Source organism: Falco rusticolus, chromosome 1 (assembly GCF_015220075.1).
Source record: "Falco rusticolus isolate bFalRus1 chromosome 1, bFalRus1.pri, whole genome shotgun sequence".
NCBI lineage: Eukaryota > Metazoa > Chordata > Aves > Falconiformes > Falconidae > Falco > Falco rusticolus.
Genome location: NC_051187.1, coordinates 57,490,791 through 57,507,556, shown reverse-complemented (window position 1 = coordinate 57,507,556; position 16,766 = coordinate 57,490,791). Strand labels below are relative to the sequence as shown.

The 16,766-nt window shown below is 41.3% G+C and overlaps 1 long non-coding RNA gene across 1 annotated transcript in view; it reads left to right on the top strand.

Annotated features, from left to right (window-relative positions):
* The window catches only part of LOC119154534, a 38,311-nt gene extending 23,673 nt beyond the window's left edge, over nt 1-14,638 (top strand). Inside the window, exon 3 of the long non-coding RNA XR_005106486.1 lies at nt 14,534-14,638. This is a non-coding gene — a long non-coding RNA (uncharacterized LOC119154534). The remainder of the gene's footprint in view (nt 1-14,533) is intronic.
* The last annotated feature ends 2,128 nt before the right edge of the window (nt 14,639-16,766 follow it).

The following is a 16,766-nucleotide window of genomic DNA, read 5'->3' as shown; positions in this document are numbered from 1 at the left end:
CTCTTTCAGTGAATTTCAAATGGTGAAAGAAACTCAGGTAACAGATCATTCTTTTCTTCTGGCTTCCCTGATTTTCATGTACTCAGTCGTGCAGCCAAAATTCCTACAAAGACAGACGGGGCTGCTCCCCATGAATTCCAAGCAGCGAGCCAGCCTTTTGAGAGCTGATGCAGTGAATATGCTAGTAGTCAGCTATACCTAGGAAGCGAGATTCTAAAACCAAGCATCAGGTGCCTGAGCAAAGAGTGTTGAATTATGGGGCTCAGATAATTACTAATGAGAGCATAACGTTTATTTATATATATATGAAATTATTTAGGATTATTATTTAAAAAAAATCTAATATGTCTTTCACATTAATTGTTAATGAGTCTCTGAAGCAGGCCTACCCTTCTGATGGAGAAAACTGATGCTTAACTAGGTGAGGTTATTAGACATACATGGGATCTGCAAAGCTGGGATTTATTCTGTGCCCATCACAGTGGTCCCTGAGGATCATGTAGGAAGTGGGCAAGTTTTAACTGCAATTACCAAACTGCAACTACCATGGGGTAGATGAAGTTGTAAATCACGATCTGTCATTGGTGATAATGTCGTAAATCATAATCTGTCATTGGTTATGAAGGCAGAGCATGCTTCCCATGCTCCTTTCAGAAGTTGTGTGACTGTTGATGAGCTAGTCAGGTGGAGGTTGCTGGATGGGAGAATTTTCACAAAAAGCAGTGAGTTTGCCCGATTTTAAAAATTATTTGTACAAAAGAAGATAACACAGACTATTAGTGCTTCAAGACATGGAAGTTGTAATGGTGGGGCAAGGCAAGAACTGTGATCTTACCTGAACTCCCTGCCAACCAGAGAAAAAGCTGTACCCATCAGCCACTGAAAAATGGTGACACTAATCCAAGCAAAATGTCTAGAGGTAGTGTATGCGTTGTTTTAAGATGCATATCGTCACATCTGGCCTTTACTTGGGAAGCAGAGTAAGAAAGTGAAGATTTCAGGCACTTCACCTCCATCAGGTAACTTGGTAATGACCAGACTCCATGCCACAGTACTTCAAAGGCATTACGGTACCTCATGTCTACACAATTCTGCTACATTAGGGTTTGCTTTGTGAACGACTATCTGTGTAGCTTTCAAATTTCTCTCTCAGAGAGCTTAACTCAGAAACTGATCCACTAGCAGGTACAGGATGGAATCATTTATTATTGCTTAGCTTAATAAACTGCATCTTAAATTATGATATCAATTACAATGTTGAATGAAAAGGCTGAGCTGGCATTATGGTATTGGACACAAGCAGCATTTTAAAATGTTTACACTGATTGTGTGATGCATCAGTATTGTTTTTGGAAAGCAATAGACTTTAAATACGGTGTTACGTGAAGTGCTAGGTGCTTCTGAATTAATTTGCTTATATTTTGATGTAAAAATCAAAGACACTGTATGGCAAAAGGTGCTCACCCAGAGTTCTTGTCCCCATTAGCAAACACAAACCAACATTTGATGTATCAGTTCACCAAATTAATGACATTAAAGCACAGCAAAAATACATTTGCAGCAACCCTAGCAAGTTCTGTGGGATCTCCTGACAGGATAAACATGTCTTCTCTGCCCTCCTTTTTTTCCCTCCTCCCAAACAAGCAATAAAAACATTTTGCATAAACAAATTCCAAATTACAACTAATCATAGGAAAGCTGACAAATGTATGCTATGCTAGTCTGTGAAAATACTAATCAAAGCAGCCTGTCAATTGTTAAAGTTAATGATTTAGATATGCAAAACTCTGACAAAATTTTTGTGGATAATTACATAATTACGCCTGGGTTAACACAATCAAAAATAGCAATTGCATGCTCCATCTTGAAATCACCATGGCAGTTCCCTGCTATCTTTTAAAGGTCTCTTTACCCTTGTTCCCTCTGCACATGAAGTGTAGTAGGGAAAGGAAAAAACCCTGGGAACCAGCTAGGAAAGAAAAGCAAATGTGATAGGTGCCTCCTGCCTACTCCATCCACTCTTTGCCCTCTGCAGAAACAATCCCCTGGAGAGCAAAGCACCTGCTAGAGTGGGTGGAGGTGTCAAAAAAGCCAACCAGGTAATGGAGGACCAGAAACAGGAGAGTTATCTGTTGTAGCCAGCTGCAATAGCAACACCTCTACCCATGTATTAAAATACGTGTGACAATGAGCTTTTCCTGTGGGAGGCCTTTCCCATTGAAGAGGAGGGAGTTTATACTTTGTTTTAAAGGTCTTGCTATGATACAGGAACGCAGGACTGGTAAGGCTTACCTAGGTCATTCAATTTTTCATTAAATTATCAAATCATTCAAAAGTTCCGGTTCATCCCAAACAGTCCCTTCCCAGGTGTTTGGTGTAGAAGGGGCTATCAACCTCTTCCATCCAAACTGCTACCCCCGTGAGCTATGAAATGCCCCTCCACTTCACCACATGCTTAAAGGTGTTGTCAGAGGAAGGTAGGCTGTTGGTGGAGGGGAAATGAAAGGGGGTAAGCAAGCCAAATCCTGTGGGGCACTGGTCTTTTTTTTTCTCCTTTGAAAATAGCTTTGAGTCTATTATAAGCACCTTTGAAAAGCTTAGGCCTTAGAAATCTTGGATTTTGCTGGCAGCACTGGTGTTTTCCTTTACATGTTGGCTTCTTGTTCCCTTTTTATACTAGATCTAACTGATACAGTGTAGAGATTCCAGATGTCAGGAATCTCAGGGAGGTGACATAGTATAAATAAAATGAATATTGGGCTCTTTCCTGAATGTCACATTGGCTGGGATGGGGTAATGATAATGATGGGGATTTAAAAAGTAATATATCTCTTGTGTAATTTTTTATCATAATTTTTCTATACAGTTTCCATTAAGTAGATAAATGACCTAAATGAAAAAGAGAAATAAAGTGAAAGTATAAAATCAGTCCCTGTCAAGAGCTACATAAAGAGTCAGGGCCCCAGCCTGCTGAAATTGGCTTTCTAAACTCCTAAATCTGCAAGTAGGTATTCAGATGGATTGAATGGCTTTACTAGTGGCTTACTAGCAGTAGGGACCTAACACGTGAGGGAAGCAAATGCACATTGATGTAGATGTATTCCATCCCCCGGCAAATATACTGTCAAAGTCAGCTTCAACCAACTGATGTTATGGGGCCCCTTATTGCTTTTGTTATATTTTCAAGAGTAACTATTACAAATCCACTTGGTGCATTGCTCAGCCTGTAATAACGGCATGAAATTAAATAGTAGTGTGGTTGGATGTCTGAATGAAACCTGAAATGTTGTTTTGGAAACCTCACAAGCACCTGGAGCAATAGCAGGGCTCTGAGGCACGATTCAGCAGTCTTACACTGCTTACTTCTGCTGCATTGATGAAGCAAAAATAAACTTCCTGTACTTAGACAGATTTTAAACATTTTTCTACAAGACAGAAACCAGATGGAATATTTTCACAGCTGACACCAAAATTCACAGTTTTTGTGACTTCTGTGATATTGTGATTTATACAGGGACTTTCTATATCAGCAGCCCTGAGCAGACAGCCTCTTGCCATTCAAGCTTTTAAACATTATTTGGATTGGTGGGTCAAAAGATTGTGTTAGCTGTGTGAAATGTGAAGTATCAGTGGATTTAAATGATGGCTCTGTGGGCTGTTCTGTTTCTGCATCTTGACTGTAAGTCATAATAATAAAATATGTTAAAAGTACACTGCTCCAAAATGGATAGCAAACCCTTAAATGCCTTGAAATTAGTCATTTCTAGAAGCAAACAAAAAATTCTTATGTCAGGGCACGAGCACAAGGCAGGGTATTGTCTTCAAGCATTTGCTTGCTCTCTTAAAGGGAGGACTTGAGTGGCAGAAGGCATTCTACTTGGGGCTGTGTGTTTCACAGGCAGTATTTTCAGTTAAACCTGACAAAAACCCGTTGAAGGCTGGTTTTGGGGTGGGTTTTGTTTGTTTTGTTTTTTTTTCCCTTGCTGGGGATTGAGAAGCCAAGTCAAAGCTACTGGTAGACCAGGTAGAAGGAACTGGTGGAGAGTATGGGACCTGGCAGAGCTGGATGCAGGCAGAGGTTTTCCCCGCGCATCCTGTTCCGTTTGCTCTCCATTTGTGCTTGGATCAGCTTGTTGTTCTTTGCAGTCAAGCTTCTTCCCACCTTTGTGGGAATTCATGGTTTCCTGGGAAACTTGTGTTGACCTGTGCCTGAAGAAAACTTCAGAAACATATTGATTTTTCTGTTTTTACAGGGCTTTCTCTATGCAGGAGAGCAGTATTTCAGCAACCCTGGTGGCTGCCTGCCTGTTTCCAGATGTTATGTTTCCCTTTCGCAGTCTTAGGTGATGTGGCTTTTGGCTGTGTGATATCCTTACAAATCTGGAGCAGCACATTGCCAACAGTACTCAGGAGTTCAGCCTGCTGAGGGAGACAGCGTTGGAGGTATTCCTTGTGCATGTGTATTTATGGGATCCCATACTCTGAAATCCATCTCTCTCCCCATCCAAGAGAGCTGGTTTGCACAGGGCTCCTGAGATCAGCAAAGTGCCTTGTCTTTAATCAGGTGTTTGCTTAGGAAAGGACGTGTTGTTGCTAGGGGATGTGATTTCTCTTCAGCTCTGAGAAAAAGGCAGGTATATATAATTTTAGGTGCTTATAATATGTACACCTTATCTTTATAGGAGGATTTATAGTGTAAATCGATGACAAAATAAACGGTAATGGCTCCTATGCAGCCAGGGCAAGGGAAAGGCTCACTCTCTAATGCGTTTTTCCTGCCTAACTAGTTCTTAAGGCTACTGGCATACCAAAGCATCCTTCAGTCTTCTGTAATGTATGTGTCAGTCTCAACGCCAATGCAATGGTCAAACGAAGTAGCATAAAACCACATTTATCCTTCACAGTGAAATGGTACTTGATGTTTTTTGGACCTGATGTGTGAGACTTCCCCAACCACCACCACCATCCCCTCCCCCCACCCCCACCCCCACCCCCAAAAAAAAAAGGTAGAAATATGGTAGAGACAGGAAGAGGTTGGTTATTAATCTGTAGCAAATCTTACTGAATTATATGCTAAATACATGTTGGTTCCAATGATATCTGCTGAAAATTGGCATACAACAAAACATTTGGTGATAACATATGGAAGGAGATGTGGAAGACAGTAGAAGCTTTTCCACTTTTCTGTACGTGTTTATAATCTAGTGTCCTCAACATTATAGATACTACATACTGAAACTGTCTGTATGCAAGTACGCAACCTGGCTTACAAAAAAAAAAAAAAAAGGAGAAGCGCTGATATGAGTAGAAAATACTGCCATTCTTAACATGTTATTTCCCCACTTGGACATTTCTTCCCTGTTGTTTTTCTTTCTTTTCCCACCCTGCCTTCCCCAGCCAGCTTCAGTGAATACAGACACTGTATTATAGGGCTCATGCTAATGAGCAATCATTTAGAAGGCTGTAGCACAAATCCATAATATTCTCCTTCTATAGACAGCCACTGAAATCCAGGAAACCACATTTTAAATATAACGCTGGTATATATCTAAGGCACTTTAAACAAATGCAGTCACTTCTGCAAGATACTTCCTTTGGCTACGCTGATCTGGCAAATTGCTTAAATATATGCTTAAATCCCATGTGTACTTGCTTTGAAGTCAATGGGATTACTATATGTTTATATACTCTGCTGGTTTGAGGCCTTAAAACATAGGAGGACATTTGGCATTTAGAAAAACAGGGCTGGAAGGAGTCTGAAGAAGTCCCTCTTCTGCAGAATTGGTTATATTTATGTCATTCCTGGCAGAATTTTGTTTTCTAGGCTGTTCTTAAAAACATCTGGTGATGGAGATTCCAGATTCCATAGCTTTCCCAGGCTCCACCCCAGTGCTTCACTATCTTAATTACCATAAATGTTTTTCTCTAATGGCTGACCTGCATCCATCTTGCTGCAAGTTAAGCCTGTTATTGTTTGAACTTTCTAACATGCAAGACCCCTGTGTGTGACAAGCTTTTACACATTCCAAGTCTTAAAATTGCCTTCCCAAGAATTCTTTTCTCTGAAGACCCCAAAGTTTTCAAATATTTTCTCCTGGACACATTTTCTGGACCTCTGGTCATTTCCGTTGTGTTTCTTCAGGGCCTCTCCAATTAGTCCATCTCTGCCTTGTACTCTTCTCCTCTCCATACCCTTTGAAATTCAGCCCTTTTCTTGACACTGCTGTAATTTGTCAACATCTCTTCAAACTCTGAGCCTCTATACTTGCAGTTGTCCTTTGCAGACCGTTTGTATAGTCTGCAAGCAAGTAAGTGTGCTGTTTCATGGCCAGATTCACAAAAGCACTAAACAGAATCATACCCACAGCAGAGTTTTGTAATCCTGCTGTCCCCCTAGATGGCTTGCTTTGACTAGGCAAATGGTAACTTTCTCCACTTACCATGCCCAGCCACTTTTGTACCTGTCTCACAACCATTTCATTAAGACCATGTTTTGTTAGTGTGCATGTGAGAGTGACATTTGAGACAGCACCAAAGGCTTTACTGAATCACAAAATGTGACATCTCCTGCTTTGCTTTTGCCATGAGGCCTGTTCCCATATGGCAGAAGAAAATTAAATTGATTTGACAGGATTTATTCTCTACAAATCCATACTAGCTGCTATTCATTTCCATGGTATCTTCTAGGCACTTACAAATAGTTTGATTAACTTCTTCTGGTGTTTTTCTGAGGACTGAAGATAAACTGACTGGCTGGTAACTCCTTAGCTGTGCTTTTCCTGCTTTGTAGAGCTAGATATTGTTTGCTCTTTCCCAGCGTTTTGGCACCTCATATTCTACTCTTGCATTCTCAGAGGTGACTGTCCAATGATTCAGATTGCAGAAATGGCTACTTAAGAATCACGAGTTGAAATTCATAGTGCCCAGTCAGTTTGAAGACCTCTGATTTATTTAAGGGCATTTTAATCAGCTCTTTTTAGGCCATTGTCTTCCTGCTGCTACATCTTCTGTGTCCTTTAGAAGTTTCTCAGCAGCACAACCAATTCTTCTAAACTTTTTATTTTTGCCTTCCATGAGACTTCTTGAGTTTAGGTCAACTGCTAGAGTTTAATCCTGCTATCATCATTGTGTTGCTTCTGGATCAAGGCTTAATTGGAGACTATGGAAGGAACTTGCATTTCTGGTTCTTACTGGGACAGTAGTCTTACTCAAGTGCAGGACCCCTGAATGAAACTAAGAACTGCAATAATGACACCTGTGGTAGGCTGCAATTTGGGATGCCTGCTGACTAACTTGCGGAAGGCAGGGTTTGAGCTGGTGTATTGATTCATTTTCAGCTGAACAAATAGCTCAACTGTCACTCAGGGAGCTTAATGAACACTTGTGCTACAGTGTCTGCTCCTCTATGTTAGAGCTGAGGATTTATTTTAACAAATAGTATGTTTAGAGAATGAATTGACCACATTGTGTTTACCTCCTGAAGTTTTTGTTTGTGGTGGCGCTTTCTCATTTGCAGTTCTTTGCTGTCAGTCAGGTACTAGAATGGTATCTTCACCCTTTATGTGTTTCCCTAAAAGAAGTGAAGTAGGGAGCATCGTTAGAAATGTGTACATGAACAAAAGTTCATGAGAGTTTCTGTGATGTCAGCTTTTCCATAGTCAAAAAAAGAAGCTCGATTGAGATTACTCTTGAATTAATAATTTACTGTATATAAACCAAAACTTTCTGTGCTAACTATAATACATATATGATGGCTTTTAGTTTCTCTCCTACAGAAGAGTATTTTCATTCCTATTATGTTTTTGCGTAATCTTTTTTTCTGAAAGGAAGAAATGCAAAAACTGAATAGACAAGGTTGTCATTTTAAGATGTGCAATGAAAGACTAGGCTAAAAGAAACTGCAATATTCTATATAATTTCATGGGGTCTTCTAAAGAAATATGACAATTTTATGGGGGCTCTTATGGAAAAATTCTGATTTCATGTGGATTCAGGTGAAAAGGTAAATTTCATGGGATTTCTGAAAATGTCTGGATTTCACTGGTTCCATGAAATCTATGACAGCCATGGAAAAATGCACAGTTCTTGTCATGGAGTAAATTTTTATTGCGGTCTGCAGAACTTTTATTTTCTGTGTACATCCGTTCCTCTGACACATATTATGCATTCTGGACCTCTTCCTCATCTTGCAGTCTCTTCCTGTGAATATTTTACACTTCTTGATGGATGCATAGTGCTCTGATCCTCAGATGATAGAAATCCATGACTGCCTACAAAGGAGGCTCAGTGTGCGAGTGTGTGGGGGGGAAGGGCATGAAAAATAAGCAATACTTAATACAGTCCTGGGGATTTCATATTTTATGGTAATACCAGCTTATTTTATGCAACATAGGAAGGAAAATAATCAGGAGTAAAGAGTGGGAATGATTTATCATATTCAACGTGAGATCTAAGCAATGTAGCATCAAAAGCAACCTACTTGCAATTTGCGAAATCCTGGCCTGTGCAGAGGGTCCAGCACAAGACCACCCGAGGAGCATATAAAGCTTCAGAGGAGAAAGACTGTGTTGTGGCATCTCAATTTATCCTGTAAGCAATGCCCTCGTTGGCTAGGACACAAGTGTGACTGTAGCATGCTTGCGTTGTTCCCTGTCTTCATAGAGGCAGCACAGCTGAAATAGATCTTGCTTTTCAAGGAGAGAAATTAAGACACAGAGGAGAAAAGGAATGCATCCTCAGACAGGGCTTGAAAATCAATGGTGAAATGAGGTGAAAACTTACAGGAAGGCTGTGTCGGAAGGGCATGGAAAATGACAAAGAAAAAGCAGTATTAGATAAGTGGGGGAATTGGAAAGGAAAGAATTGTGAAGCAGATTAAGCCAAATCTATGCATGGTTTTAAATGAAGAAGTCTGAACAGTGTCTTGAGACAAACAGGGAGCCATCTGATTAGCTTTGATTTAATGATATTCTTGAACATCTTTGTGTGCCTCAGCAGCCAGAACTGAGAACATTCCTGACAGTGGAGACGAAGCCTCTCCTGGGGAATTGCTTTCCCCTTAACTGAGGGGAGATGTGGAGAAACCTCACAAAGTACAGCAGAGGCAGTGGGGCTGTGGGTCATTCCTCATGCAGGACAACAGGGGAAATAAATATCAGGGTCTTGGATGATGTCCTGTACCGCTCCCACTTCTGTGAGAAATGGGAAGCGGTGAGCTGAAACTAAGGCTAGCTATTGATGCACATCAGGGCTTGTCTATATTTAGCAAAGCCAAGGGGAGGTTCTGAGGGGCAAGAGGGACAAATCAAAAGCAATGTCTGGTGTATGAGGGAGCTGTTCATGTTAGCTGCGATGAGCACAGGTATTTGTGCTGCATGTTATGCAGTTCTTTATTGCCTGCTTCCCACTCTCTTCACTGAACCTAATAAGTTCCTAGGATCTGTATTCCCTTTTGCTCAGTTTCTGTAAATGCTAAATAGAATTTTGCCATGTATAATGTTTTCCAGAGAAAACATCATCACCTTTTGTTATATTATTTTGAAGGAGGTTTTGGCCTGCTGGGACCTAGAACTGTTTTCCCCCCTTCCCTATCAAACAGCCTACAATCCAGCTCTCTTTTGCATAATCCTATTTCAAATATGAACAATATGAATCCTCCAGTTTATGCTAGCAAGGAAATTTGGTTGGTTATATTTCATCATTGCCTTAGAGAAGAAGGGCAGGGCGGCTGCCAGGCTGTCTCTGTACAGCTTTTCTCTGCTGAAATCTAGTGAAGAAACTGTAGTCGTCTTGATAACATATTCAGGCTGTTTTCCCCCCTCTTTTGCTAGCTCTGCAGTATCAGCAAGTTGTGGCTGAGCATTTTTCGCTTGCAGTGGATAACAACAGCCTGACCATCTCATCCCCAAAGGGTACAGGTCAGACAAAGTCCTGTTGTCTTTTTCTCTGGCTGCAGCTTCCTGATACATCTGCCTCTGTCTTCGTGACCCTCAGATCACTGTAGTGATGCCTGTATTGCCTCTAGGATTTCTAGTAAAAAATGACTAGTTAAAATATTCTGTACCAGCATGTAGTGAACTAGTTGGAGGCCTACCTTTTAGCTTTAGTGAGCTTTTCAACACAGAAAAGGTGTGTTCAGCTTGAGGATAGTAAAGCCCAAAAGGAGATGTCTGTAATAGCATTGACCAGACAAGCCTGCAGGTTGGGAGGCGGTGGGAGCCTTCATGAGAAGCTGTGGGAGATTGGGGTGGTTGCTCTGCATCTGGCCTTTGCCATAGTCATCCCTCCTTTGCCAGGGAGCTGAACTCTTGGAGCTGCCAGGGTTAATCACCAGCAGAGCTTCTCCAGCCCCACTCTTTGTGTATGGCAGAGTTAGAGTTTGTGTTTCTTGGGGGCTCCCATGCTGCGCCTGGTCCTTGTGGTGTAGGAATTGAAGCTAGGTATGCTGTCTTGCGGTGTCAGAACAGGATGCATTGGTATGTCTAGTCGAGAACATAAATCAGCTTTGTTCTTTGAAACTTTCCTGTTACTCCTTTTCCTTACATGCAGTGTACACTTGCCTTATATGTTTTGTCGAGTCAGGTAAGAAGAGAATGTCCACTTTGTAATAGGTTTTGGCAGGCTTTCCCTTTTTCCCCAGAAGCAATTTGTGCCAATATCTAACTACTCTACCAACTAAATATACATGGCTAACGCCTACAAACTTATTCATGCTGATGGGCCCTGCTTGCTGAAAGTGTTCTGTTCACACCAGATGCTTCAACCCTGACCACCCATTTGTGGATTAGCACACTTGATTAAACATGTGTGCAGAACTGGGGATCGCAGTACAAGGGCATGGAATATCTGAGCCTTTAATCTCAAATGTAGCCCATGGGTAAGGTAGATGAACTAGTATCATCACATGTAATCATATAATTTTACTTCTCAACCCCTTTGATTGCCTCTGTTTTGGGAATCACCAAAGATCCAGAGAGTTGCGAGGCCCAGAGATGCCAGAGTTCACATAAGCAAAGACACATATTACCTGTGGTGGTTGTTCTTTCCACCAAGGGAGAACTAGGTGGCAACCCAGCTATCTCCTTTTGGTGTCTCCTTTCAAAACGGTCAAAGGCAGTGGTACTTGGAATGCTTGATGCCCTGCTGTTTGCCTGTATCTGACATCGTAATTTCTTCTCCAGAGTAAGCTGGCTAAATTAATTTGATTTTAAAGAAGTGAAGCACTGAGTCTGTGCCTGACATTTTCAGGATTCCAGGACGCTGTGTTCCCAGATCAATATGCTGATTTAGTAACATAACTTATGCTCAGGAAGGCCATGTGACACTCCCAGACCCATCCATCTTAGTCGAGCATTTCTATTAGAGCTGTGCAAATCCTTTCCAGGACAGCAAGTGAGATTTTACAAGTTTCCCATTAGGAAGAGATAGTGTGGAATTACAAACACCCCCTGACCTGACCCTCCCCCCCCCCCCTGCAAACACCAGATTTGAATATACACCTTTTCTCACGTTTGAATCTCAAGCACGTCCTGACACAAGACCACCTCTACATTGGTAGTAGTCAAATAGGCACAAATATAAATCGATGTGCAGATATAACAATAATAGCCTACTGCCCCTAAAATTGTGCACTTGCGTATGCAGATAAAGAAGATCCATTTCTAAACGGGTGCTTTTTTTGGATTAAAAAATGCACTTGAAAAGGTAAAGGGGCACCTCAAGTACCAAGATATCATGTATTTAAAAACCAAGGAGAGATTTCCGTTCTTCACAGACTTACATAGAATCAGAATAGTGCAGAAATGTGAGTTTACCTGCATGAAAATAAACCAGATATCATTTGGTCATGTAGCTCATTTAGTTATCTATCAAAACTCTTTGGCTGCAGGCTATTCATGTTTGTGATACCCATAGAAACAGCACATTGGAGTCAGTGACTGTTGTGTCACTCAAACTAAAAGGGACTTTAGGACACAGACAATATGAGTCAGCTTCTTATTCTGGCAAAAGTCTTAGTAAAAGTATATCAGAAAAAATGCTGCTTCCATTTTCGGTGTTTAAACAGCTGGCGTTGTAGCTTTCTTACATGACACAATGCTTAGAGTTTGTACTTCCTTTACTTATTAAGGTATTGTCAGCTCAATCTCCTAATAGTGCTAGAAAAATCTTCATGTTATTTATTTCAAGGTGCACAGAAACTCTGTTTTAAATGAGCCAGCTTTCTTTTCTGAAGAGAGCAGAAATTAATGTAGTTGATCATAGCAGTGAAGTTGCGTAACTTCTAAACCAATAGCACTTGTTTTCATATTTGCCCAGCTTTGATTTGGGATATTTCAGTACCATGCTGTTTACCTGTAGGGACATTTGCCTGACTACATGTTTTAAGAACAGGTCTAAATTTATGCTGGAATGTTGTCTGCTCCTTACCAAAGGATACAATTTTTCTTCTAAGTGCCTTTCCTACTCCAGGTAGCCCAAGTACTCCTGAAGGTATCACATTCTTTACGCCCCATGCAATGGCTGACAGAGCCTTGCACATCAGAACCCTTTGTGCTCACCAGGGAACCAGGATTTGAAGGATCACTAAACTTAGCCATTTTGTGTATCAATCCACGAGGCAGCACTTTAGTAATGTATTTTCAAGGTTAGAGTGTTCATTTTGGCCTCATACTTGCTAAGTGGCATAGAGATGTTATGCGTGGTACATGGTAATGCTATAATCTATTGCTTTCTAAAAGCCACCCAAAGTACTGCACTGCAATCAAATAGCACTTCTTGATGACATTGCGTGCTCCAGCTGTATCCTGAAACAGACTGACACAAATAAGTCATTTAATGATGCACAGCCAATCAGGAAATCTTGCTAAATGGAGGACTTGTGTATAAACGGTTTTCTATCTTTTTAAATAATGGCTTTGTTTTAACGAAGCATTTGCTAACAGTGAAGCTACATACACACATTTGGTCTGTCCCTGTTGTTCTCAACAAGGTAACTGATGTGGCCATATTCTGATCTGCAAGATGGGACCAGCCTGAGGTTAGTTTGTCTCTGTGAGGAAGAAAATATGCCTGTTACTCCTGCTCTTGACTTTGGTTACTAACCAAAAACCTACATGTTTTTATACTGGGAAAAAACCCAGACCAACAGCCAGAAGACTTAAACAGATGATGACATCTGCCCTCAAAGTGGCTGTTTCTAATGGAGTTATTTTCTTCTTTTTTACTGCAGAACCTATGAACCTTCCAAAACCTATCTGCTTTCTGCCTCAGGTGGTTCTTATAAACATTAGCAGGTTACTTTAGATAGTGTGAAGGACATTAGTTTTTGTCAGGCTTGTATCGTTAAAAAGTCTCCTTTCTCATTTGCAGTGTGTCCTTTGCATGTCACTCAAAGGACAGTCTTCCTCCTGACTTCCCCTTTTTTTCGGAGGGGTCTCAAATGACCACTTCCCACCCATTTCCTCCTGGAGCCCCAGCTGAGCAAGCTCACAGTTCATGACGCTTCAGCTCTTACCTTTGCTGATGTGCATCCAACTCCTTGAGTGGCCAGTTTTCTGCCTGTGCTGCCTTCTTGGCTTTACTGGATGTCTAGTGCAGAATGCCTGCTTGTCAACTGGGGTGTTGTACAGTCCAGTCCAGGCATCGTTTCTGCCACACTGTCCTGTCATTCTCCCACCACTTACGGGAGCTGCTCTTTCATGCCTCAAGGTACCTTGTCCAGGTACCTTCAGGTACAGAAAACAGCCTCAAGTTCTCTTGATTGTGGGAGACAGGTGAATCTCAGCAGATCTTTTTGCTGTATTTCTGAGAGTAATGAAGAGATGTTTGTATGGGTAGGCCAACCTCTGCCTCTGTGTGACAGGCAGACATGTTTACAAAGTGTCAGCCAGGTTTTGAGAGCTATCTGGGACAGGCATGCCTTTAAGCCTTGTATGGAATAAAAAGCACACACATCATCATTACTTCATTACCAATCAGTACGATAACAAGTAAACAAAGTTGGTATATTCAATATCACACCTAATTCTTGGTGTAACATTGCACTGAGTCTCTGTAGAAATGTAGCCTGTATATTGGGAAGCAGGGGATCAGGTTCAACATGGCGAGTATGTCCCAACAACGTAAATACAATTGTTGCACCTTAATTTGCAGAAATGTAATATTTAGCTATGTCTGATATATTTTAGAATGCTTTTCTGCACCATTTACTCGATAATTTATTTTATAAGACAGCTTGGCTAATGCTACAATTCCTGGAGGCCCGTGTTCTGTAGCATAAAGAGAAGCTGGCATATTTATGCCTTCTGAAGCCAGTGGAAGTCTGTCTGTTGACTTTCATGGGGCTCTGGATTAGATCTTTAATGAACATCTCCTGATATCATTATAGGAGCAAATATTGGAACAGCATCATGAAAACTTCAGATTTAGTCGATACGAAGGATTTATTAAATTTTTTTAGAACATAAAGTAGTTTGAAAATTGCTTCTTGAAAATTGCTTCTTCACCTGCTGCTCTGTTCATGCTTATCCCACAGTGACCTGAGCCACCCAAAAGAATAGTTTGTCAGAAAGGAGCTGAGGCCAAGATTTGGACAAAGGAAGAAACCTTGCAACGTAAAATCAACCAGTTGCTTTGAAACAAATAGGCAAGTTGCAAATTCAAAAATCAAATCTGAATGCACCCAAAGAGATGTGAGGATAACTTCTTGAATGTGACAATTTCAGAAGTGTGGTGTGTTGGGTTGCAGAGAACCTGATAGTTTTGAGATGTAAACACATAATATGTAAAACATAAGCCGCAGAATTAATGAATCATGTTAATTTCACACTGCCCCCGCTTTGGACTAATTAGTGCAAATTACATGCTGCACTTGTCAGGCAGAGGAGTTTGTGCACCATGCATTGCATTAAGAATTATTTTTGGATCCATTTGCACAATGTGAAAATAGTGTGAAAATATTTTTATTTCAATTAGTCGTAGTTTTACAGTCATTAAAAGATTTCTTTAATAGGCTTAGACTCCCATGGCCTGCACAGCTGCGTGAGGTCTGGTTTGCATTTAAAGGTGGGAAAAGATGTAGTGGGAAGGAAGACATTTAGCTGACTGGATTTACTTAATTACCCCCACCCCATTCTAAAATGCCAAACCAGGCTGATCAATTATCTGTCCCTTCATCAGAAGCCAATTGCTTAATTGCAAATTATCCCTAATAATTACACAGTCAAATAACTACTGGATTTATTTTTAATGAATGTGGGAGCCCTTAACAAGGATTTAAATGTACCCACCAGGATTACTCAAAATCGACAGCTATCAAAGGGCCGGAATCTGCCACTCTCACTTACGTGGAGGAGAACCTCATTCCACTTATTTTCTCTTCGTTTTCAGTGAGATGCGGGGAAGTAAAGATGCCGTGTCCATGCTTGGTAATGTTTTTAGGGTCTAACATGGTAATGTTTTTAGGGTCTAACATTTCCATTGTTCCAGTGAGATGGACTGAAAATGAGAGATTACTGAAAATGAGAAAGGGTATCTGAATGTGGGGTGCTGCGAAGCTGGGGCAGAATATAGGGCAGGACGTGGAAACACTGCCTTTGACGAAATGAGATGGAGCTCTGCCAGGCAGCAAACAAAGGGATTGTCAAAACAGCAGCGCACTCCCCCTTGGAGGCATTCCCGGCGTGGGGAGAGGGGTCTGCGGGCTGCTGGGGTGGGAGGCCTTCCCCCTCGGTGGGATGCAGCGCTCAGAACTGGCCGGCAGCAGGGATGTAATTAGTGCTGACACAAAACACAAGGCAAGGCTTTTGACACTTGTTTTCCAGTCTTGACAGAGAGGGGAAACATAAGAAAAGTGTCTTTCTAACCACCTCCCACCCCCCTTCCCCGCTCCTTAAATAGCTTTCTCTCTTCAGATTACCTTAAATCACTGAGTTCACGGCCAACACCGTGCTGGCCACTCCTCAGCGCACTTGTTAGCCTGGAAACAAGAGGTGTACTTTGTTGAAATACTAAACCAAATGAGAACAGAAATTTAAATATAGTGCTGTGTCTGCTCACAAGCAGGCAAAGAAGATTTGGTAGTTGAGTAAGTAACTGAAAATTTGGAGTGTGAAAGACGAAATAAACTGAATGCAAAGGAGCATGCAGAGAGGAGCTAAACTACGTATTTCCAACGTGGTGCAGGTAAATTAAAGTGGCTGAACTGTTTTGAAATGGAAACTCGTCACCTGTCTGTTCTTTACCTTTCTTGTATTGATGTCCAGAGGCCCAGTTGAGAAATCGGGGTCCCACTGTGCTAACCACAATACTGTAACTCTGTGTCCCCCACCACCATTGCCCAGCTTCTAAGCAAAAGCACACTCTTGGTTCTGATTTGCTTTTCCACTCCTATGTTGCCTGCTCTTTGTAGGTCATGTGTAAGCAATTTTTTTCTGCTGCTTTTTCTAGGAGGTTAAGTAATTAACTTGGAGAATGGGAAGCTGTGATCTCGCCTCACTTTGAAAGGCCTTTTCCTGAGATTTCTGCAGCATGCCTCTTCCTCCTCTGAAATTTCTTACTCTGGACTCTTGCATGGGGAGTTGATATTCTTGACTTCAAAGCCCCAGCTGGTATCTTTCTTGATTGTGAAGCATCCTATGGTATATTATACTCCTAAAGAGATTTTAACACAGACAAAGTGAGGCATGAGGGAATATTGGACTGAAGTTCTTTTGCGGTTGTGATTTTTTTTAATGCCTGAGTCCTGTCTGCTTGTACTCTGCTGTGAC